Source organism: Palaemon carinicauda, unplaced genomic scaffold (assembly GCF_036898095.1).
Source record: "Palaemon carinicauda isolate YSFRI2023 unplaced genomic scaffold, ASM3689809v2 scaffold299, whole genome shotgun sequence".
Taxonomy (NCBI): Eukaryota; Metazoa; Arthropoda; class Malacostraca; order Decapoda; family Palaemonidae; genus Palaemon; species Palaemon carinicauda.
The window spans coordinates 74570-100086 of record NW_027170654.1 but is presented as its reverse complement, the minus strand read 5'-3'; the positions used below and the strand labels follow the sequence as shown (position 1 = coordinate 100086).

Sequence of the window (25517 nt, the reverse complement as noted above, 5' to 3'; positions counted from 1 at the left end):
GGTCAGCTTGCTGATCCAACGGCCCCCAGAGTGCGCATCCGTTGGAAGGCTCGCCTTTCTCTTCGCCATAGAGCCCTTCCTTCACCTGCGATGAGGAGGCACCTCTTTGGTTTAACGTCTTCTATGCAGTCCCCCACAGAGGAGCCTCTAGACCGATCTTCCATCACTGCACCTCATTGGTCCTGGACCTTTCTGCAGATCGTTCGCAATCTCCTTCGGTGGAAGGTCGTCCTTTTAAAGGACACGTCTTCCACCTGACAGACCTGCCGTCGCCGTTCCTGCATTGGCCTAACAAGGCTGCACCTGAACGCGCTATTGCGCGCCAACAGTCCACGCGACCAGCGTTCATCAATAACTCGTCAGGCCCCATCACTACAAGCGCGCTGCTTATCCTGCTCGCACTAACACAGGGCATCATCCTAAGGTGCATACGCGCCAACAAGAGCAGACCATGCGCGCGCACATGCGCCAACGATCTCCTTCGTCCCCTGCGCCGATTGCGCTCACGTGCCCTGCGCCCACTGCGCCCACTGCGCCCACGTGCCAACGATCTCCTTTGCGCCAGCGCCCACCTGCGAGAAAACTCTCATATGCGCGCCCTACATCACGCTCTCATGAGTTCCATATTGCTTGCCATCCTACGCGCCAGGTAAAACCTGCGCGCCATCTTTCTCCTGCAAGCAAGTTTGTAGATGAGACAGCTATGCTGCCCTCACCCACGCGCCAGCCTTCTCCTGCGAGCACTTACAAAGATACGCGCGCGTGCCATCCGTCTCCCAGGGATGCGCGCCCATCATGAATCTACTGCGCGCTAAGGGACATTCTCCTGCGCGCGCGCCCTAAGGCTTTGACAGATGCTCGCGAACACTCTTCCAAGCGCCCGCGCGTTCATCTTGATTCTCCTGCGCGCCCGTGCGCTCGCGAATATCCTCCCGCGCGCGTGCGCCATCAGTTTCCCGCACACGAGCTTCAATATTCTCCCTCCCACGAGCACCATTATTCTCCCTCGCTCGAGCGTCAATATTCCCCCACGCGCGAGCCTGCGCATCACAAGGAACAACGTCCGGCAAGGTCGCCATCTCCTCATTCCCCTCCCCGCAAGCGCATACCACCGCGCATTGTGGGAGAAGGGAAACTTCCAGAGGAGTTTCAGGATCCCACAGCTACCAAAGGCGAACCCACCTATTCCAGTGACTCCTCCCAGGGATCCCTCAGTCCCTATCCCTTCGGGGGGTATGTCTGACAGTGCGTCTGTCAGCCAACAGCCCTGGTTCAGTGCCCTGATCAGAGCCGTAACTCAGGGTTTCAAGCCTGTCCTCTCTGATCTAGGACACGGAACCATGGGTTTCTCTACCCCTCTGAAGAGGAAAAGAGGAGTTCTGGACGCGGTCACATCCCCGAGGGCGAAACTGACTCCACGCAGACCTTCAAGGCAAGTTCCTCCTATTCCTCGGACTGATTCTCCTTCCCTTTCAGACGAAGATCTCCCGTCACCAAGGGAATCACGCGAAGAGAGATTTTCCCACATTGCACCAATGGAGGAAGCTTCTCTTCACGCCGAGAGTTCCACACAGTCCGGGATTAGAGGAAACATGCCACCCTCATCAATGTTGGCGTCTTACATCCTTCCCAGGAAGGAATCCAAAGACTCCAAAACATTGCCTAAGTCCTCCACTAGGGCATGGATGGATTCAGCCAGCCACTCAATTAATGTCCACGATTCTCCCCAAGAAGAGTCTTTGTGGGATAGGAGGAGACTTCGCTGCAAGTCCTACAACAGGAGGAGACCAGCAGGAGTCGGTACACACATTCTGGCAGGTTCTGACTCTAATGAGGGCTCTCAACGGGTTTTGCAACTCGGAGATCCCTCCTTGAGAAGGCAAAGACACGGTCCTAGACCGCATCTTTGGTACTCAGAAGCCCTCTAAGACCATTGCAGCCCTGCCCTGGTCTCTATGGGTAAAGAGTACCAGGTACAAGATTGCCTAGCAGCTCTCCGAGATGTCCTCCTCCAACCGTTCCAGTACCACCAAGCTCCTCCCACCTCCTCGCGTACTTTGAGATCCTTGAGGAGCCTTGTTTAGCTCTCCCACTTCACCACTCTCTGGAAGAGCTAGCCAGGGGAGTCCCTCTTGAGAGACTCTCCAACCAGCAGGTCTCGTTCTCGGCAGCCGAGATCCTCAACCAGGAGAAGGTCGTGAAGTTGCTATGCAAGCCCTTCGGGCAGAAGTCGAGACCCTGTTGAAGAAGGGCGCTCTCCAAGAGGTCCTTGACGGATCCCCAGGCATCTTCAGTCGACTCTTTCTTGTAAAGAAAGCGTCTGGAGGCCAGTCATCGAACTCTCAGCGCTGAACAAGTTTGTCACACAAACTCCGTTCAGCATGGAGACGGCAGACACGGTCAGACTAGCAGTAAGACCGCAAGACTTCATGTGCACAGTGGACCTAAAGGACGCGTACTTCCAGATCCCAGTCCATCCATTTTCAAGGAAGTACTTAAGATTCAGCCTAGACAACAGAATAAACCAGTTCAAGGTGCTGTGCTTCGGTCTTTCCACAGCACCACAAGTCTTCACTGGAGTGTTTACCCTAGTCTCATCTTGGGCACACAGGATTGGCATCCGTCTCCTCCATTATCTGGACAACTGGCTAATCCTAGCAGACTCGGTCTCAACCCTTCTTCAACACCGAGACAAACTTCTCTGAGACTTTGCCAGGATCTGGGGTTCATGGCAAATCTCGAGAAGTCCTCTCTGCTTCCCACTCAAAGACTGGTATACTTAGGCATGATTGTAGACACCATTCTCCACAAAGTTTTCTCATCAGACGACAGGATAGCAAGGCTGAGGAAGGTCGCAAGACCTTTTCTCAGACGAGAAGAACTTCTAGCCCAATCGTGTCTATGGGTCCTCAGTCAAAAGTCCCGGTGGAATTAAGCACACGACTCCCCGTACGTCATGATCCCCATGGGACCTGCAGAACTGACGGATCTCCAGTGGTGGGTGGCAGACAAGAACCTACGAAAAGGAGTGGATCTTCTCGTCCTCCCCCCGGATTTGATGCTGTTTTCAGACGTATAAAAAAAAAAGGGTGGGGGCCCACGTGCTGCACCACACGACCTCAGGCCTCTGGTCAGAGTCAGAAAAGTACCTTCACATAAATCTCCTAGAGATGAAGGCTGTCTTTCTGGCCCTTCAACAGTTCCACTAGTACCTGGCAAGTCACTCTGTGGTGGTGATGAGCGACAACACCACAGTAGTGGCCTACATCAACAAACAAGGAGGTACTTTTTCGCAGCAACTATCCCATCTAGCAGTAGATACTGAGATGGGCCGAAATCCACTCTATACCACTATCGGCACGCTTAATTCCGGGCAAAAGGAATGTGCTCGCCGACAATCTGAGCAGAGCATCTCAGATAATGAGTACCAACAAAGTCCTGACTTTGTGGGGTTCCTCGACTGTGGATCTGTTCGCGACACCGTTGAACTTCAAGCTTCCACTATACTGATCCCAAGGCACTCTGGCAAGATGCCTTCCAACAACGGTGGGACAACATCGACGTTTACGCCTTCCCCCGTTCTTTCTGATGAGGAAGGTACTCAACAAGACCAGAACATCGGTCAATCTTTCAATGACCCTCATAGCTCCGCTATGGCACCAAGAGAACTCCCTCCACGACACAATCTACTCAAACAACTACACGCCAACATCTTCTGCAAAGCCGTAGCTTTGCTACGACTTCACGGCTGGAAACTATCCAGTATCTCCTATCTGAGAGAGGATTTTCGCAGCAAGTTGCGATTAGGATGTCTGGACATCTGCGAAAATCATCCGCATCTGTCTACCAGGCAAAGTGGAAAGTCGTCTTTGGTTGGTGTCGTGGAAGGGGTATTTCTCCACTCGATGCCACTATTCCAGCAATAGCGGAGTTCCTCGTGTATTTGCGTGAAGAAATGCGCCTTTCAGTCTCGGCGGTGAAAGGCTATCGCTCAGCCTTAAGTCTAGCCTTCAGGCTCAGAGGAATAGACATTTCTTCCTCGCTGGAACTTTCCCTACTCATACGAAGTTATGAACTTCCTGCCCTCAGTCGGAAGTGAGACCTCCCCCATGGAACGTGGTTCGAGCTCTCAGGTCTCTTAAGAGACCTCCCTATGAACCATTACGCCAGGCATCAGATTGCCACCTAACTTGGAAGACGGTGTTCCTGCTAGCTTTGGCCTCGGCCATGCGATTGAGCGAACTTCATGGTCTCGTATGACATCGCCCATTCAAGGGAATGGGGGAGGTAACGTTCAAATTCGTCCCTGAGTTTATTGCTAAGACTCAGACCTTTGGTTCGACTCCTTCCAGATTTCGAGTCTTTGTTCTGTAACAGATGACCCAGACCATCTCCAACTGTGCCCAGTAAGGAGTCTGAGGCTATATCTCAAAAGAACGGCTGCAGTCCGTCCTCAGGTGCAAGCATTGTTTGTTAGCACTAGGAGGACTAAGAGGAGGGTCACCAAGAACATCATCTCGGCATGAATTCGTAGGGTTATCCATCTATCCCTGAATCCAGACCCTCCTCCGTCACGTCGCCCTAGAGCACATGATGTCAGGGGCGTAGCTACGTCCCTGGCCTTCAAGAAGAATTTCTCAGTGACGCAGGTTCTTCAGGCTGGGGTGTGGAAGCGTCAGACAACCTTCACAGCCCACTACCTGCAAGACGTGACCCACAGGAGGCTCGATACGTTCTCTATCGGCCCTATGGTGGCTGCACAACAGGTGGTTTAGAACCTCAGGCTCCTTAGTGGACAAGTAGAAGAAGGTTGAGGGCATTGTTACCCAGTTTTAGTCTGCATGAATGAAAAGGTTTGACTGGCCCTTATTCTTTTCTTCATCATCCCCTCTCTTGGGGAAAGCAGCATCCGGGGTTTTCTGCATAGCTGACCTCAAACCACTGCAGGTAAACCATGCTCCCTTGTGTTCCTAGTATTAATATTAATACTGTTACGTCCCCATACCCTGACGAGGTGGTATTGGGAAAGTCCTAGTCTACAAGTTTCCATCTAAAGAACTTCAGAACAACTTTCTAGGATGAGTCACACTTCATACCTTCACACACAGCTTGCGTAGGCCGCAGACCTTGTGTAGCAAGGTTTTAGCAAGGTGCAGGGACTCCTTATTTCTTGAGTGCTTACACACTCAAATAAGGAGTCCCCAGGCAAAGCCAAAAGCCAGTAGTTTATGGAATGATGTGCAGTAGTTAAAATTTTACTTAAATTATACATTCTCTTATTGAAGGACTCAGGTTTGTATAGTTATGGTAAATATAATTTACTGTACTTTAAAAATTTGTTATATTATAGACTAATATTTTACTTAATTCATTCAGAAACCATACCTTCAAGGCCAGGTTAAGTAGGTGAGCCATGGAGATGGAAGCAGGCCTTTTTCAAGCTGTGCTCGGTGTTGTAATTTACGTTAGGTTAGGTTGTGTCCATTCTTTTTATTTTTGTATACATAGATGTTACCCCTGAGGTCTTCCTAATATTTGCAAACCAATTTACATTTGTTCTGTCACTAAATACAAACCACCGCTCTTCATAGGGGATATTACTTTCATTGAAGCTGAATGCGAGCGTTAACCACCCACCCACTAGTTAGCGAGGGTGGGTGGAGGGTTACTAGCTAGCCCGCTCACTCACACACCGGGGCTGTGAACCCACTTTGTTTTTGGCTTGAGTGGAGAATGTACGTTGCCCCTCTTCCCCCTCACCTTTATTGACTTGCCATTACTGACTAATTGCTTTCTTCTCTTTCTTTTCAGTGTGTGTGCGCTCTCTCCTTGGCCGTCCACATGTGGACTTGTCCGGGACCTGATGGCTGCTCCTGTGGGATGTTTATGTCATAAGCATCTGCTATGTCCTGCCTGCTGTGGGCGGCGTGGTGACCAGGACAACACCTACCTTGAATGCCAAGAGTGGTCTGCCTCCCAGTGGGAGAAGTATGGGACCTGGCATAATAAGAAGTCCAAAAGGGATTCTTCACCTTCAGGGTCTTCCTCGAAGTTGAGAAATCTAAGACTTCTCTGATCCCCCAACCTCTTCCTAAAGCTCCTGTTCATTCGGTTTATGCCGGGAAACAATCGCAGAAAAACGTACGCCAATTAACTCCAGGTCAACCTCAGGTCTCGAGGAATAGTGCTGCTTCCCCTAGTGAAGCGGACCCGCCCCACCCCTCTCCCTAAGTGAGACTTGCAGTACTCTTTTTCTGATGTTTTCCAGGTGTGGTCATCTCTGGATTTGACCGGCTCCCGAAGATAAACGTGTTTTTTGAACTTCAACTCGGTGCGAAGCAGAAACGATCACACTTCCTCAGAGGTGGATCCCTTATTGTTGCTGAGTGTGAGCTTACAAGATCCTGAGGTTTTGTCTGCCGTGTCCGCTGACGATTCCCACCCTGCCTCTTCTTCCGCTGCTGCCGCCGTTGCCAAAGACTCCTCCCTCCCCCCTTGCTGAGCCAACTCTTCCATCTGGGGTAGAGCCAAGTTCAAGGCAGGTCCCTCTTGTGGGTGGGCATCGCTCTCGCCTAGAGTGAGATCCCCCCCTAGAGTCCCAGATCCAAATTTCTAGACATCTTCCTGTTCCTGCTTAGCATTCCTCCCCTTCGGAAGATCTTTGCCGCCCTCTATGAGCTCCCAGAGTGCGTGGTCGTCCCTGACGCTCGCCCACTCCTCGTCACTCATCACCTCAACCGCAGACCTCTTCCAGAGATCGTCACTCTTCACCTCGTGAGGAATCTCATTAGACTCGCTGACAGCCTTCTGGTTCTCAACCCTCGCCTGTTTTATCGGACTCGCCGTCCGTCAGCCCCGAGGCGTTCGCCTGTCCATCGGCACTCTCCAGCTTCTAGTCACTTGAAAGCAGTTCATGGTTTGTCAGCTGCCATAGATTCTCCAGGCTTTCCGATCGCTCGTCGATCACCTGCAGTCTGCTGTTCGTCAACTGTTCGTAGTCCTACAGCTACTCGTCACTCGCCCATGACTCATCATTCCCTGCCTTGACGTTCACCAGCAGCTTATCGTTCGGCTGTAACTCACCGATCACCTACTACTAGACTTTCGGCAGTTTCTCGTCGTTCTCCAGCTGCTCGTCGTAACCTAGCTTCTCGGCATTCCCCAGCTGCTCGTCGATCACCAGTGGCTCGTCATTCGCCAGCTGTTCTTAGTTCTCCTGTGGCTTGTCGTTCACCAGCCGTTCGTCATTCGCCAGGCTGTAGGCGATCTCCTCCAGATTGAAAGCAGTTTTCCTGACGCTCTCCTCTTTGAACTTCCCATTGCTCGTCCTGTCATCGGCACTCACCAACCATCCATTTTCCAGCTCCTCGTAGGGGTTCTCCCTCTCTTTCACCAGCTCATAAGCCCTGGTCATCAGGCTTAGATCGTCCTTCTCCAACTCTAGACCGTAAGTCTTTTGTTTCTTACAGGTCGACTCAAGAACACAGCTCCCCAGCCAAGGTGTCCAGGACATCACGCCGGAAGGACCACTCCCGACGATCTCCTCTCCTTCAGAAGGAACTAGCCTTTAAGGAGCCTAGATGGGTAAGCTTCCCTGTTCCGTTCACCTTAAGTGGGAACCATCTAGGTTGCAGCCATCCGCCTCTTTGCACCGCTTGCCTGTCCAGTCATCAGTCGATCCAGGCAGGAACCCGATTCCATCTTTTCAGAGACCTTCAGCATCAATCCTCTCAGGGGATCTGTCGGCCAGCTCCTCAGTGGGCAAGGAACCTTGGTTCAACACCCTGGTCAAAGCAGTTCACCAGGCATTTGTGGAAGGTGTCTCACCTCTACAGTCCACCAGTATGCCGATGGATTCCTTTGGAGAAGTCGTCTTCATCTCCGGCTGACCCTAGACGTAAGTCTACGTTCCCCTCTCCTCAGGTGCTCTCATCATCTTCCATCTCTCTTCTTGAATGGAAATGAGTAGTTGCTGAGCCGCAGGATTCCTCTCAGATCAAACTGACTCCTGTACGGATATTTAGGCGGAGACTGACCATCGTCGTCCCCACTCCTCCGCGGGTAGGCGCCCTCCAGCGTCCTCCGAGCCAAGATTCTCCGTCTCTCAGAGAGGAGAGTCTGGTAGGATCTTCCTGCCCCTCCCTTATCAAGGTGGTTCCCTTGGAGCAGCTACCGGTATCCAGTCCTTTACGGCAGGACGTCGCTCCCTCAGCAAGTGAGGGACAAAGGGAAGAGCATGCAAGACCTTCACTCCTGGAGGAATTCTTTCCGCTCCGTAAGGGGTCGTAGGATGCCAATACTGTCGTGTAGTCTTTGGCAAGGACTTCAAGACCTTTGCAGGAAGGATCCAAATGATCTTCTCCAAACCCTACAGGGTCGTCAGCATTGTTCGAGGGACCACGTCGACTCACCTCTAGAGGAGATCTAGTGGGTGGATGACTTAACGACGATGACGACCATCTCCCAAGACCTGCTAGTCCAAAGCTATCAGAGGTAGAGCAGGAGGAGTTGGAGTACGCCTTCTAGCAGGTCTTGGCCTTCATGAGGATCATTAATGGGTTATCTGATTCATCAGTGGCCCCTCAGCAGTGCCTGTCGGAAAGCGTTCTCACAGATCACTTGCCCCTCCTTTAAACTTCTTCCGCCGCCTTTTGTGCTGCAGAGGAAGTATCACGAGGTCTCCAACGAGCCCCTTCCTCCCCTGCCTCTCGATCCCTCCATAGAGGCCCTTACCAGAGGGACCTCCCTCGAGATACTTTCAGGACCCCAAGTCTTGTTCTCGGCATTGAAGATTCTTATCTAGGAAAAAGTAGCGTAAGTACGCCATGCAGGCTACTTCGTGGCTGGACTTTAAGTTAGGATCAGTGGGATACCTCATAAGGACCGAGGACTGGTCCAAGGGGACCTCGAAGAAGGCGATGTAGATCTTTCTATTATCAGGAAATTGAACCATTGAGTTCCTTTCCCACCAAGTTGTGAACTTTTGGGCAAATACGATCCTTCGGCAAAGGGACTCCCATAGAATGAAGTAACGAGACTGAGAAACTCTACTTTGCATGGTTCCTCTGCTCAGGCCGGAAAACGTCAAGCAGGCTTTGGAGAGGTGAAGAAAGTCCAACCAGGATGCTCTCCTCCATAGGGCTCGAACATCTCGTCCTGTAGACCACTTCCTCTGCAGAAGAAGCAACAGCAACCGCTGAAACCTCTAACGAATAGGACAGCAGCTACAACGACAACAAGGTGTAGAAGTCTTTTCCAGCCAAAGAGCGAAAGGGTTCCAAGTCCTCATGTGAAGGTAAGAGTTCTAGAGAAGGCGGCCGAGACCGCACCCGCTTGGATGGCCAATCCTCCCACTTATCCACCGGTGGTGGTTGCCTGCATTGCCACTGGCAGAGGTGACTGCAGCTCAAGGTCAAACCCTGGACAGCCTCTGTGATTCATTCAGAGTATTGTGTTACATTCACTCAATCTCTCCCTCCACTGACCAAGGATCCAGTTCCATCGAGCTTCTCTGCGAAGGAATTCGCAAAAGAGCTGGCTCTCCTGGCCGAATTCCAGACCATGTTAAAGAAGGCTGCTCTCCAAGAGGTCCTCGACGACTCCCAGGCTTCTTCAGTCGACTCTTTCTTGTGAAAAAGGTGTTATCGACCTCTCAGCTCTGAATAATTTGTCAAACAAACTCCGTTCAGCATGGAGACGGCAGACACAGTCAGACAAGCGGTAAGACCACAGGACTTCATGTGTAAACTGGACCTGAAGGACGCATACATCCAGATTCCTATCCACCCGTCTTCAAGGAAGTATCTAAGGATCATTCTAGACAACAAGAAATACCAGTTCAAGGTGCTGTGCTTCGGTCTTTCCACAGCACCTCTGGTCTTCACTAGAATATTCGCCCTAGTGTCATCCTGAGCTCACAGAATCGGCTTCCATTTCCTTAGATATCTGGACAACTGGCTGATTCTAGCGAACTCGATGGCAACCCTTCTTCATCTCCGAGACAAACTTCATGAGTTTTGATAAGATCTGGGAATCATGGAAAATCTCAAGAAGTCGTCACTACTTCCCTTTCAACGACTGGTATACTTAGATATAATCATCGACACTGATCAACAGAAAGTCTTCCCATTAGACGACAGGGTAGTGAGGCTGACGAAGGTAGCAAGACCAGTCCTCAGACGAGGTGGCTATGTCTCCTCGGGCACCCATCATCCTTGGTTTGTCTAGTTCCCAATGGCTGTCTCAGTATCTGATCTCTCCAATGGAGGCCAAAGTTCAGCTGGAATCAGTCCAACGATTCCCCGGACATTCGAGTTCCTGTAGGACTAGAAGAGCAGACAGACCTCAGATGGTGAGTGCATAATGAGACTCCTTAGAGGTGTCAACCTTCTCGTCCTCCCCTCTGACTTGCTGCTCTTTTCAGATGCATCAAAAGAAGGATGGGGGCCAACATGCTGCACCACACAGCCTCAGGCCTATGGTCAGAGTCCAAAAAGTACCAGCACATAAATCTCTTAGAAATGAAGCCAGCCTTCTTAACCCTCCAACAGTTCCAGCAGTTCCTGGCAGGCCACTCGGTGGTGTTGATGAGCGACAACACCACGGTAGTGGCTTACATCAACAAACAAGCCGGTACGTTTTTGCAGCTACTATCCCATCTAGCATTAGAGATTCTGAGATGGGCAGAAGACAACTCGGTGACCCTATCAGCATGCTTCATTCCAGGCAAAAGGAATGTGCCCGCAGACAACCTTAGCAGAGCGACTTAGATATTGGGCTCCGAGTGGTCTTTAAATCATCTAGCAGCTAACAAAGTCCTGACTTTGTGGGGTTCCCCGACTATGGACTTGTTCGCAACATCCCCGAATTTCAGGCTCCCGCTTTACTGCTACCCAGTCTCGGATCCCCAGGCTCTCTGGCAAGATGCATTCCAACAATGGTGGGACAACATCGACGTTTACGCATTTTCCTCCATTTTGTCTGATGAGAAGAGTACTCAACAAGACAAGAGCATAACCCTCATAGCTCCGCTATTGCATCACGCAGAATGGCTCCCGGACCTTCTGCAGCTCCTAACAAAGCTCCCAAGAGAACTCCCTAACAAAGCTCCCAAGAGAACTCCCTCCACATGATCTACTCAAGCAGCCCCATGGGAACATCTTCCACAATGCCGTAGCTTTGCTGACTTGATGCCTGGAGACTATCCAGAACCTCCTCACTCTGAGAGGATTTTTGCAATAAGTTGCGAACCTGATGGCAGGACACCTTCGACACTCATCAGCTTCGGTCTACCAGGCTAAGTGGACTGTCTTCTGTGGTTGGTGTCGTGGAAGGGGCATCTCTCCCGTCGATGCTACTATTCCAATAATAGCAGAGTTCCTTTTACACCTTCGGTTAAGGCAGTAAAAGGTTACCACTCAGCCTTGAGTCTAGTCTTTAAGCTGAAAGTTGTAGATATTTCTTCTTCTTTAGAACTTTCTCTCCTCATATGAAATTATGAGCTTACTGTCCCAGTCAGGAGTTAGAACTACTCCTTGGAATGTGGTTTGGGTCCTTCAGTCTCTGAAGGGTGTCCTCTACAATCCATTATGTCAGGTAACAGATCGCCACCTCACTCTGAAGAGGGTGTTCCTACTCGCTTTGGCTTTGGCCATAAGAGTTTGTGAACTTCATGGTCTTTCTTAGGACATCGCCCATTCAAAGGAATGGGGAGAGGTAATCCTCAGCTTCATTCCTGATTTCATTGCAAAGACTCAAAATCCGGGATAGCAGATCCTAGATTCGATTCCTTCCGGATTGAGAGTCTCCGTATCATAATCGATGACAGATCAACTGTTACTATGCCCAGTAAGAAGTTTTGAGGTATTACTTCAAAAGAACATCTGCAGCTGGCCCCCAAGTGTCAGCACTCTTCGTCAGCACAAAGAATGTCAAGAGGAGGATCACGAAGAACACCATCTGTGTTTGGATTCGTAAGGCCCTGAATCCCTATCCTCTTCCAACACATCGACCCAGAGCTCATGACGTCAGGGGCATTGAAACATCCCTTCCGTTCAAATGAAACTACTCTGTGGTTATAGGTACTAGAAGCAGGCATGTGGAAGCATCAGACGACCTTCACTACCCACTACCTGGAAGACGTAACCCACAGGAACATGGAAACTTTTTCCATTGGTCCTATGGTGGCTGCTCAACAAGTTGTTTAACACCTCAAGCTCCTTGATGGACAAGTAGCAAAGGGTTGAGGGCATAAGTTATCCGGGATTAGTCTGGGGTGATTGTTCAAGTAGCAGAGGGTTGAGGGCATAAGTTATCCTGGATTAGTCTGGGGGGGATTGTTCAAAAAAGGCTGGCTCTTTCTTTTCTTCATCTTTCCCTCTTGAGGAATCAGCATTCAGGGTCCTCTGGAAAGCTGACCTCAAGTATCTGCAGGTAAACCATTTTCCCTAGTGTAACCTCTTATTGTTTCAATACTTGTTGCGTCCCCATATCCTAACGATGGGATATTAGGTAATGTCTTGGTAACCTCTGAAGATACCTATGGCTTGGAAGAACTCTTAGCTAGACTGTCACATTGCTAGTGTCACGAGCACGCAGCATGTGTAGGCCGCGGACCATGCATTGTACGGTTTTAGTGAGGTGTAGGGTTTCCGCCAATTATGTGCAAAACGCATAAAGGGGAAAACTCGGGTCGAAGCCAAAAGGCCAATTGGCAGACTTCCACCTTTCTCAAGGGTAAGTCATCCCATATAGATAGCTTTGGTTTTTATTTAGTGACGGAACAAATGACAAATTTGGAAGTAATTTGTGTTTATCCTAACGACACAAACCTGTAGCTATTTATATAAATTGGCCCGCCAGTACCTGTCCCTCGTGAAGTCCTACTTCTTAGCAAATTAGGTTAATAGCTCAGGTATGTGAGTGAGCAGGGTAGCTACTACTCCCACCCCCCACCCTGCTACTTAGCGGATGGGTGCTTAACCCTCGTTTAAAGTCTCCTCACCTATCCTTCTTAGAATCCTAAACTGGGTTAAGTCTGTTAGGGGTACGATATCTATGGTTATCTACGGATACGTCCCTGATTACACACGATGTCTTAGGATAGTCGTTCCGGGGGTTAGAACCCTGTGATACCTGACGGTAATTCTCTTGTAATATCACTCGCAGAAATGTTTTATAGTAGGAAGCTGCCGGAAGGACCTTCCATTAGGACGACATGGCTATCTCACCCAAAAATAGATTCTTCTTACTTCAAAATCCGTTTTCTTTCAGCTTCGCATAAAGTAATATCCCTGTATATATAGCTAAAGGTTTGTATCGTTAGGAAAAATAAAAAGTACTTTCAAATTTGACATGTTATGCCGATATGTGACCTTGCGACGAGCTCTGCAACAAGCAGTTATGATGAAAATTACAAAAAAAGCAGTTCTAATCATGAAATTAGAAAATACAGTACATACTCATTTCTGATAATGGTATAATGGTATTATACATAGCATAACAAGAAAATATAAGTAGAGGAGTGTGATAAACGAAAACATAAGCTATGTTTTGACAACTCTATTTGCATCTCAAAGCTGTTCAGTACCTTACAGATTGAAGCAGGTAGCTCTATCCCGACTGAAGCTATGTCGGTTTTGTTAAGAATAGTCACTAAGGTCGTACAAATATTTTGTGAATGGATAACAGCGTGATAGCCTAATGCTTAATTTATAAAATAATGGAATTATTTATATATTTTATGTACTATGTAATTTTTGAATGAAGTCTTGGTGCCTAGCAATGAATTTCTCTGAAGTTAGAAAAAATTTTAGCATTTTTCAAGTGACACTATTAGGAAAAGAGTTTTTTATATTGATTTATTTTAATTGAGCAATATTCCAGGTAAGGTTGCTGTCATCCCCAAGATGAAAGTGGCTTTTAATCATGACGCCGATGCGATGGAAATAGCCAGATCTTTTCTGGCTGCCCCAGCACGCTATCAAGACTTGTCGAGAAGTACGCGTGACTCTCACCGACCCTTTCTTTAAAGTTCCCTTGGGAACTCATAAAACATCGCATCTGTTTGTACTGGATGGAAATCCTTTATAAGTAAGTTGCTTTTAGTTTTTGATTATCTGGAAAGTGTTTTTTTTTTCACAAATGGAAATGTGTTATTGACTAGTAAAACAAGTAACCTTATAGGTTACTTTGAGGTACTGTACTGTATAGGCTATTGTGTTGAGGGTAGGATCAAATCATCTTTGTTCCGACGCTAAATGCAAACCCTTCCGTTCTTTATAAGGGAAATACTTCCAGCGAAACTGGAAGACTAGCCATAAGATGTTTAGCCCTTTTACCCCCAGGCTCTTTGGAAATTTCCCACCCCTAACCCCCAAGGGGTTATTTTTTCCCCAGCACATTTTGCAGTATATTTTTTTTTAAATTGCTCTAGTAGCCTTAATTTTTATCATTGAGAGGTCAGGTTGGTCTCATTCTCTTGGAAAATGCCTGAATTTTCTCAAAAAATTATCAAAAATATGAAAAAAAAAATTTTATAGCATTTTTTTGCAAGGACATACCGGTACGTCCATGGGGGTAAAGGGATGAGTTTTGTGAAACGTACCAGTACGTCCTTTGGGGGTAAAAGGGTTAGAGAGGGGTAACTCCCCCGCTGCTACTTAGCGGCGGGTAGGGGAGGTAGCCGGCTACCCCTCTCACACACAGACACACATACACACGCATACAGACACACCAGTGTTGTCTCATCACTTTTGATTGAAGACAGGACTTAGAGGGGGATAGGTGATGGCAGGCCAAATTTATATAAAGAGTTCAAGGTTTGTGTGAAGAAAAATACAAATTACTTACAAATTTGTCATTTTTATTGTTGTTAAAGAATGGTCAGTAAGGGAGAAACAAAATTAAGTGTCATAGGTGTCAAGCTTTTTATTTGTATTCATTAATAGATATTTTGTTTGGTAGTTCATCCTCCTTAAAATGTTTATACATAATCCAGAGTGAGTTGGCAATTTACTTGCTGCCATTTTCTTTTGTACTCAAAGACTTACTTTCGAGAATTTTTTTTAAAATGTAAAGATTAAAGATTTTTATATTATGAATGAATTTGTTTCGGTTGAAGTTATCAGTGATAAATTTAGAATAGAAAGCAGATAATTTGAATTGAGTCAGCCTTTGTAAAATATTTTAGATGAAATAGAACTTTTGAATTAACATTTGTATAATTAAAATCAAAACAAGAAAGAAGGAATACTTGTTTGGCACATGTGAAAGAATGTCCTCTTTTGTTATGAATTGGTTGAAGTGAACCCAAAAAGCAGTTTGTCTTGGATTGTAATTAATTCAACCAATACTTTCAGATTTCTAAATAATGAATCTGCATCTCCTGTCAAACCTACTGGTATGCCATCTATACTTGGAGCCTTGTTGTTTTTCAAACTAGACATCGCAGATGTTACCTCGACTAAGGTTGGGATTCTGTCTAGTGTCACAACTGGTTGTTGAGGTCTGTTATTAATGGCATTTTCATCTTTTATAGGATCTCTATTCAATACTTCCTGGAAGTGTTCCCAACCAATTAAGGATCTCCATTTCACCCTTGAGGATTCTAGTGCAATCTTTGTTTCGTAATGGAGCTAGTCCTTGTGAGATGAAACCATATACTCATCTTGCAGTGCTGAAAAAGTCAGCATTTTATTTGCATTTCTTCAAACTGCTTATCTACCACTCATTTTCGATTCTTCTTGTGGATCTTTGAACATCATCTTTCAGTTGTTTATTCTTTTGTCTTTTAGTTTCCGAGATGAGATTGTTCAGGTCATCAATCAGTGCCTTTCTTTTAACATCTGTTAGCTTTGTGTTTTCCTCTTCATTTTCATCAAACCAGTCCTCTTGTTTGTGATCTTTCATGCCAATTGTTTCTGAGCAGCTGTCCCACACTCTTGTTTTGAGTTTCTTCCCAGTGTCCTTTAATATCTGTGGATATTCATCTGGTAGATTATTGCTAAGGCCATTCCAATGTGATTGTTTTTTAGAGGAGTCATATAGACGTTCAGTCTTGAATCTGGTTCTCTTCAGCACCCGTCCGTTCCTGATGGTCTTTTCAAGACTTATTTTTATCTGTCTGCCAAAGAAGGTGATGAATGCAAGAGTTGATGGGAGAAGTTCAAGAGGAAGGCCAAGGTTTTGGTGGATGGATGGAGTGAAGAAAGCTCAGGGTGATAGGAGGATAGATGTGAGAGAGGCAAGAGAGCTTGCTAGAAATAGGAATGAAGGACGAGCGATTGTGACGCAGTTTCGGTAGGCCCTGCTGCTTCCTCCGGTTGCCTTGGATGACCGCGAAGGTAGCAGCAGTAGGGGATTCAGCATTATGAAGCTTCATCTGTGGTGGATAATGGGGTAGAGTGGGCTGTTGCACCCTAGCAGTACCAGCCAAACTCGGTTGAGTCGCTCGTCAGTCTTGGAGGAGCGTAGAGAAGAAAGGTCCCCTTTTTTTTTTTTCATTTGTTTCATGTCAGCTACCCCTAAAATTGGGGAAAGTGCCTTGGTATATGGATAGGACTTTTATCACTTAGTAGACAAGAGGATGGGCAGTCCAGCAGTCTGTGAAAGGGGCAGCTCTTGTGATCATTACATCTTTACGGTCACAGGTTCTTTCAGTGATATAACCTAGTAAGTGCCTTGGATGTTTTCAGGTAGTCTTATATGTGTTCCTTTGCTGGGAGATAGTTTTTGTGATGCATAGGTTGAATTCTGAACACTTGGATAGGAGAAGGCTGCCATTTGAATTGATGTAACCCACTCCATGTCTACCGATTGTATTTCTCCATTAATGAAAGTCTGTTAACTCTGGTGTTGAAGTCACCAATGAGGAACGCTTTGTCATGGCTAGGGACTAATGTAAGTATTCTATCAAGGTCAGCATAGAAAGACTTTTACAATGTCTTCAGCATCAAGAGTCGGAGCATAAGCACTGATCATTGTGGCATATGCTATTAAGATTCCCCTGATGAAGCCAGTTATAAATGTTGAACATAAGACACTTTTTTTTCAAAAGCTCTAGATATATTAATGTTAATTCTTATGATTCTTTGTAACTAATTGCATAATAAATATTGAAAAATCAACAAAGGTTCCGTACATCTAGAATGATATTATTGAGAATCAAAAATTTTTATACAAATTGAAATATTAAAAAATTATTCACCAATCTGTTGCTAAGCAATAAAGTAAATGAAAAGAGTTAACAATATTTCCTATGCAGTATCTATAAAATTATCTTCACCGTACCGTTTCAGGGGTAAATTTGATATGAATGTTACAAAGCTCCTCATTCCCTTCCCACACACACACATATGCATGTGGTAAATCATTTGCTAAGCATTTGCAAGGGGGATTGCAGACTAAGGATATTATTAGAAGAATGAAGCAAATCACAGACAACTTAGCAGTGTCCATTAATTATGTCCCATCCATGACCAAGGGGTGATGGGAGTGTTCGTTTTGTCTCTAACCTTAGTCCATATCTTGACCTGATTATTTATTTTCTTAAATTTAGGCACTACAGTCCTTTGTCTGCATTAGCCTTTCCCAGGGTATTTGTTTCTTTGAAAACATATATCATTGAAGTTCTTGCTAGTTTATCTATACTTGACCATATTTTTGTAGATTTGACAAAGAATTTCAAGTTCCTCTTGAACTCCATCAGAGATTTCTTCACTTGTTCCAAATGTTGCCAATGCTTCTAAGGCTTCCTTAGTTTCCATATATTAAAGGCCTTCCAGTAAGAGTTTGGCCTTGCCGACCAAGGCACTAGTTGTGTCACAGCTTGAATGACCGTGAATTGTAGGTAATGTAGATACTTTCAAAGTGCTCAATGATGAAAATATCAGCAATGAAAATTTCACTTCTAAATTTTGGCTTGAAGAATGACTGAGATGTTAGTTTTGGTCATTGTCTTACAGCAAGTACCAGAACATCAGTGCCTGGAGTGAAGATAGCTTGTTAGCACCTCTTCCTGTAGCATTTACTTTATGAAGAACCATTTTTGTATCAACTTCTTGTGTACTTTTAAGAAGTAGGTCACAATGGACAGAAGTTACTTGTTTATGCCATGCTACCACAAGGTTTATATTTTTCTCTTCTGCATGATGGATGACTTTTTGAGAAATATAGGATGATAATTCATCTTTGGTATGAGAAATTAGTTTCACCAAACATTTAACTGGGCTCCACAAAGCACTAGAAGAGTTGAAAGACCCAATCCTACATGGCTGAGGACATTGAACCGTGAAATAGATGGGGAATGGAGAAGTATTGAATTAAAAGCTCAAGATAGAGACAACTTGCAAGATCTAACAGAGGCCTTTTGCGTCAATAGGCGTAGAAGGTGATAATGATGAGAATGAGATGGTATTTTTTTCAGTTTCATTTGTGATGCCGATGCTGTCCCTAATTTTGAGTTGCACTGGTACAGTACCATGATGTCTCATTTCTCGTTTAATGCTGTTTGTGTATTTTCCACACAACTATTAAGGACTTTCTGGAAATCGTATTGGTCTCAGACATATTTGAAATGACAAATTCCTTGGTAACATTTTTCTGCGTCCATCATTGAGACAACTTTCCTTGACAGTAAAGCTTCCAGAAAAGAATCATTAAATTCTACCTGATTACCAGATTCTGCCGTTCTTCGCAAACCCTCAGCTGTTTTTTGTTTTTCTAATTACATTGCCGACATTTCCGCTTAAGCCCTCCTTGTGGTATGCGAAATCAGGCATGGCAGTCTCTTGGGTCAATACATCCATTTAATTCAAGTTTCTATTCTGTATTAGTACCCTGGTTCAGAGCATCATACAACTTTTTACCTACTGATGATGTAGAAATTATGCAGTGGATGGTTTCTAGTTTTAGGTTACAAAAGAAACTAGTCATACTCAGAAGTTTTGAGTGAATTGTGGATACTGTATAGTTGTGGGTCCTTTATTCAAAATGTGAGACAATACTGTTGTCATCTCTTCATTTACTTTATTTTAATTTTTTCTGTATTTGAATTTTTCTAGCATTCCTTTGTAGGTACTGTACATTTTTTTATTGCAAGAAAGTTGGGTAAGAATAAATACTTATAATTACTGGTACAAAACTGTACGAAGGAAGCAAAATGAAAAGTTAATACTTGGATGCTTCGACAAAGTAGTAAATATAATCAACGGTACAAAACTGTACGAATGAAGCGATATGAAAAGCAATAATACTTAGATGCTTCGAATAGCGTAGATACGGAAATGTCAGGCCAGTCAAACTCCAAACCTAGAAAGTTGGCATTTTCATTGCTCTTCAGTAAGTCTTCGACAGATTTGTCCTTCAGATAATGAGAAACATGCAAATAATTATCACTATCACAGTCACTTTGAATCTTTATACTGCCAACAAGTTTTTCAGCACATTTTAAATCCTCAATTAAGGTTTCTTTTGTTTCAGACTGACATAATTAACATGAATTAACATTTAAACTGATTGTTTTCTTTTCTCATGAGGGTAAACTTGCATCATCCAAATGTTCTCTTTTCCTTCTATCAGAATTTCCTTCATTCACAACTCAATTCTGGCACAAAACAAAAGCTTTATTATAAGAGGAATAATTATTTTGTTTGATATTTAAAAGCGATATCATGATGTATATTGTTTAAACTTAACAAATCATATAAGTGTACTTTTTCAATATTAATCTTACCCGATGATCATGTAGCTGTCAACTCCGTTGCCCGACAGAATTCTACGGACAGGATACGCCAGCGATCGTTATACAGGAGGGGGGTGTACTCACCAGCGCCATCTGTGGTCAGGTACTCCAGTACTTCTTGTCAACAAGAACTCAATTTTTCATCTGTCGTGCCGCCGGCAAGACCTACATGGATACGCTGTTGATTTTGGAGTCTTTGTTCACGGTTTTGGTGAAGTATTTGCTCTAAAATTTAGCCTTCGCTGTACAGGAAGCTTTTCCCTTAGCTTAGATAGCTTTTGGAATTAAATTGATTTATTGGTTAACGATCTTTGCTTTACTTTGGAATTCCCCCTTGACTGTTCTCTAAATTCAAGATGTCCGACCACTCTCAAGCTCCTAAATTTAGGCGATGTAGTGTTAGGACTTGTAATAGGCGTCTTCCGAAGGCCTCTGTTGATCCTCACACCGTTTGTTCCGACTGTAGGGGAAAATCCTGTCAGTTGGAAGATCGATGTGGGGAATGTGCTGGGCTTTCGGAATTCGAATTTAATGAATTCCTCAAATATACAACTAGGTTAGAGAGGGAGAGAGTTAGGAGGAGTTCTTCTCGCTCTTTGGTTTATTCCTCCCCCCATGACCCTCAACCTTTTCCTTCCCCTGTGGTGGTGACCCCCGAACCTGCTACGAGTGCTCAGCCTGATATGACGGATATGTTGCGTGCCATTCAGGCTCTTGGTGATAAGGTGGAGTCGTTAGTTAGTGACCACAATCTTCTCTTGGCAGATGTCAAGGAACTTAAAGTGAAGAGTGCAGTGGGAAGTGTTAGTGCCAGTGCTGTGCCTAGTGTCAGTGTCAGTGTTGCGCATGAGGATACTTCTGTGCGTGCCAGTCGTCCTCCCAGTCCGGGACCTCTTGCAAGCTCCCAAGCCCAGGGGAGAAGCAACGTCGAAGGGCAAAAGGGTTCGGCAGGCCTTGATCGGCGCACAGTTGTATCCTCAGTGGTTGCGGGCGTATCTGATAGAGATCGTCACTTCCACTCCCAGACGAATGAGCCCATAAATTCCTCGTCTGCGGAAGAGGTTTCCAGGAGGAAACGGTGGACCCAGGTCTCACGACCTCTCAAACGTAAGGTCCCTTCCGAGCTAGTCCAACGGCCCAGGTGTAGCCACTGGGCCAGTTCGGACTCGCCGCAGTCATCTGATGACTGCACACCTCCTAAGAGAGGTAGAGCGGTGCCTCAACAGGCCTCTGCTCCAACTTCTGTGGACCCCAAGTGGTCTATGCTGCAGACTATGCAGTCTCAGCTTGCGGCTTTGATGCAGGAGTATCAGGCAGAGAAGGTTAACACACCTCCTCCTGCGAGCGCTTCTCCACCTCTGCGCAGTCCTCCCTGCCAGACGCATGTTCTTGAGGCTCCTCCTGCTTCCATGCGTGAGCTGCCGCATCGGGAGTTGCCAGGTTCCAGCACTATGCAGCAACCTCCTCTACCCATGAGGCAGGAGCCTCATGCTATGCGGCAACCTCCTCAACCCTTGAGGCAGGAGCCTCATGCTATGCGGCAACCTCCTCTACCCATGAGGCAGCAGCCTCATGCTATGCGGCAACCTCCTCAACCCTTGAGGCAGGAGCCTCACTCTGCGCAGCAACCTCCTCAACCCTTGAGGCAGGCGCAACCCTTGAGGCAGGCGCAACCCTTGAGGCAGGAGCCTCATGCTATGAGGCAGCCTCCTCAACGCATGCAGCACGAGCCTCTTACCATGCAGCAGCCGCATTCTTCGCAGCATGAGCCTCATCCCATACAGCATGAGCCGTATACCATGCAGCATGAGCCTCATGCCTTCCAGCATTCGCTTCTGACCACGCTTGCTCCTCAGACCACCGCAGAACCTCCCTCACTCCAGCCCCCTGCCTTTATCATTGCCAGCCCTCAGTCTATTCAGCAGAGGCATGATGATGGATCCGCTAGTGCGCATGCACCCGTTCTGCAGGATTCAGCCATTCAGCCTGCCGCTCTACCTTTACCTCTCGCTACTCAACTCTCAGGCGATGAGGTTTCTGAGGATGAAGCTGCTCATCTGGATGATCCTACTTCTGATGTGGAAGGACACAAGTCGTCGCCGCCTTCCTTAGACTTTCGCAAGGTCCTGGCTCTGTTCAGAGAGTTGTACCCTGAACACTTCGTATCTGCAACCCCTCGTTCTCCCCCATCCGAGTTTTCTCTAGGCATGCAGCCTACTACGTCTGCCTACACCAAGCTTGTCCTCGCCAGATCATCAAGGAGAGCTTTGAGGGTTTTAGGGGATTGGTTGCAGTCCAAGCAGCAACTGGGAAGGACCTCTTTTGTGTTTCCTCCTCCTAAGCTGGCTTCTAAGTCGGGCGTCTGGTATGCCACGGGAGAGGAACCTGGCTTGGGGGTTCCTGCCTCTGCCCAGGCCGACTTCTCAAGTTTGGTTGACTCTCCCCGCAGGTCGGCTATGAGACGCTCGAAGGTCTGCTGGACCTTTTCTGAGCTGGACCACTTGATGAAGGGAGTCTTTCGCGCCTTCGAAATTTTTAACTTCCTCGATTGGTGCCTGGGGGCCTTAAGCAGGAAGACTGCTCCTTCTGACAAAGACTCGGCCATGCTGATCATGTCCAGTATGGACAAAGCAATTCGCGATGGTTCTGGCAAACTTGCGTCTATTTTTGTCTCAGGAGTCCTCAAGAAAAGGGAACATCTATGCTCCTACTTATCGACTGGTATCACCCCTTGCCAGAGGTCAGAGTTGCTGTTTGCTCCTCTCTCCAAGTTCCTGTTTCCGGAGGAGTTAATCAAGGGGATGGCTGCGGCTCTTATCCAGAAAGATACGCATGACCTCATGGCCTCTTCAGCACGTAAGGCTAAAACCTTACCTTCCGTGCCGAGATCTTACCGCACCCCTGTGGCTGATACACCTGCTACCAGATTCATTCCGCCCTTTCGTGGCAGAGCCTCCAGTAGAGGAAGTACCCGTGCAGACAGTCACCGGGGCAAGTCCAAGAAAGGTGCCAAGTCCACGAAAAGCAAGCTTTGACTTCCTTCCTCTCCAGACAGCTGTAGGAGCCAGACTCAAGACCTTCTGGCAAGCCGGGGAGAGCAGAGGTGCAGACGCTCAGTCTGTCAAGTGGCTAAGGGAGGGTTACAGAATTCCGTTCTGCCGCAATCCCCCTCTGACCACATCTCCCATCAACCTCTCTCCCAACTACAAGGAGAAGGACAAGAGGCTAGCGTTACATCAAGAGGTGTCGCTCCTGCTACAGAAGGAGGCAGTGGTGATAGTCCGGGACCATCAATCCCCGGGCTTTTACAACCGTCTCTTCCTGGTGGCCAAGAAGACAGGAGGTTGGAGACCGGTGCTGGACGTCAGTGCGCTCAATGCTTATGTCACCAAGCAGACGTTCACAATGGAGACGACGAAGTCGGTCCTAGCAGCAGTCAGGCAGGAGGACTGGATGGTCTCGTTAGATCTGAAAGACGCCTACTTTCACGTTCCCATCCATCCAGACTCCCAACCTTTTCTGAGATTCGTCTTTGGAGAGGTTGTGTACCAGTTCCAAGCCCTGTGCTTTGGCCTGAGCACGGCACCTCTTGTGTTTACGCGACTGATAAGGAATATTGCGAAATTCCTTCACTTGGCAGACATCAGAGCCTCCCTTTATTTAGACGACTGGCTTTTAAGAGCTCCCACAAGTCGTCGCTGTCTGGAGAGTCTCAGATGGACTTTGGATTTGACCAAGGAACTGGGCCTCTTGGTCAATTTAGAGAAGTCCCAGCTCGTTCCTTCCCAAACCATCGTTTACCTGGGTATGGAGATTCAGAGTCGAGCTTTTCGGGCTTTTCCGTCGGCCCCAAGAATCAACCAAGCCCTGGAGTGCATCCTGAGCATGCTGAGGAGGAACCGATGCTCGGTGAGGCAGTGGATGAGTCTAACAGGGACTCTTTCATCGCTAGCCCTGTTCATCGAGTTAGGGAGACTCCACCTCCGCCCCCTTCAGTACCATCTGGCAGCTCACTGGAACAAGGATATGACGCTCGAGACGGTCTCTATTCCTGTTTCCAAAGAGATGAGGGCTACTCTAACGTGGTGGAAGAACAGCATTCTTCTCAAGGAGGGTCTCTCGTTAGCTGTTCAGACCCCCGACCATCATCTCTACTCGGACGCATCAGACTCGGGCTGGGGCGCGACATTGGACGGACAGGAATGCTCGGGGACATGGAACCAGGAACAGGAAACGCTTCATATCAATTGCAAGGAGTTGTTGGCAGTTCATCTGGCCTTAATGAACTTCAAGTCCCTCCAGCTAAACAAGGTGGTGGAGGTGAACTCCGACAACACCACAGCCTTGGCGTACATCTCCAAGCAGGGAGGGACTCATTCGAGGAAGCTGTTCGAGATCGCAAGGGACCTCCTCATTTGGTCAAAAAGTCGAAAGCTCACGCTGGTAACGAGGTTCATTCAGGGCGATATGAATGTTACGGCAGATCGCCTCAGCCGGAAGGGTCAAGTCATCCCCACAGAGTGGACCCTTCACAAGAACGTGTGCAACAGACTTTGGGCCCTGTGGGGTCAGCCAACTATAGATCTGTTCGCTACCTCGATGACCAAGAGGCTCCCATTGTACTGTTCCCCGATTCCAGACCCGGCAGCAGTTCACGTGGATGCCTTTCTGCTGGACTGGTCCCACCTCGACCTGTATGCATTCTCGCCGTTCAAGATCATCAACAGGGTTCTTCAGAAGTTCGTCTCTCACAAAGGGACACGGCTGACGTTGGTTGCTCCCCTTTGGCCTGCAAGAGAATGGTTCACAGAGGTACTGCAATGGCTGGTCGACGTTCCCAGGACTCTCCCTCTAAGAGTGGACCTTCTGCGTCAACCTCACGTAAAGAAGGTACACCCAAGCCTCCACGCTCTTCGTCTGACTGCCTTCAGACTATCGAAAGACTCTCAAGAGCTAGAGGCTTTTCGAAGGAGGCAGCCAGAGCGATTGCCAGAGCAAGGAGGATATCCACTCGCAGAGTCTATCAATCTAAGTGGGAAGTCTTCCGAAGCTGGTGCAGAGCCAATGCAGTTTCCTCTACCAGTACCACTGTAACCCAAGTTGCTGACTTCCTGTTACATCTAAGGAATGTTAGATCTCTATCAGCTCCTACGATCAAGGGGTACAGAAGTATGTTGGCAGCGGTTTTCCGCCACAGAGGCTTGGATCTTTCCACCAACAAAGATCTGCAGGACATCCTTAGGTCTTTTGAGACCTCTAAAGAACGTCGGTTGTCCACTCCAGGCTGGAATCTAGACGTAGTCCTAAGGTTCCTTATGTCATCAAGATTTGAACCTCTCCAGTCAGCCTCTTTCAAGGACCTCACTCTAAAAACTCTTTTCCTCATTTGCCTTGCAACAGCCAAAAGAGTAAGTGAGATTCACGCCTTCAGCAGGAACATAGGTTTCACATCTGAAACGGCTACATGTTCCTTGCAGCTCGGTTTTTTGGCCAAAAACGAGCTTCCTTCACGTCCTTGGCCTAAATCGTTCGAAATACCTAGCCTTTCCAACATGGTGGGTAACGAGCGGGAGAGAGTTCTTTGCCCTGTCAGAGCTCTTAAGTACTATTAAAAGGTCAAAACCCTTGCGAGGACAATCGGAGGCCTTATGGTGTGCTATTAAGAAACCTTCACTGCCTATGTCTAAGAACGCAGTTTCTTACTACATAAGGCTTCTGATTAGAGAAGCTCATTCTCATATGAAGGAAGAAGACCTTGCTTTGCTGAAGGTAAGGA

At 47.1% G+C, this 25517-nt stretch overlaps 1 long non-coding RNA gene across 1 annotated transcript in view; it reads left to right on the top strand.

The window, feature by feature from the left end:
* Positions 1-25517, top strand: part of LOC137636436 (uncharacterized) — a 53368-nt gene that overhangs the window by 5726 nt on the left and 22125 nt on the right. The window contains exon 2 of the long non-coding RNA XR_011043102.1: positions 13885-14091. This is a non-coding gene — a long non-coding RNA (uncharacterized lncRNA). The remainder of the gene's footprint in view (positions 1-13884; positions 14092-25517) is intronic.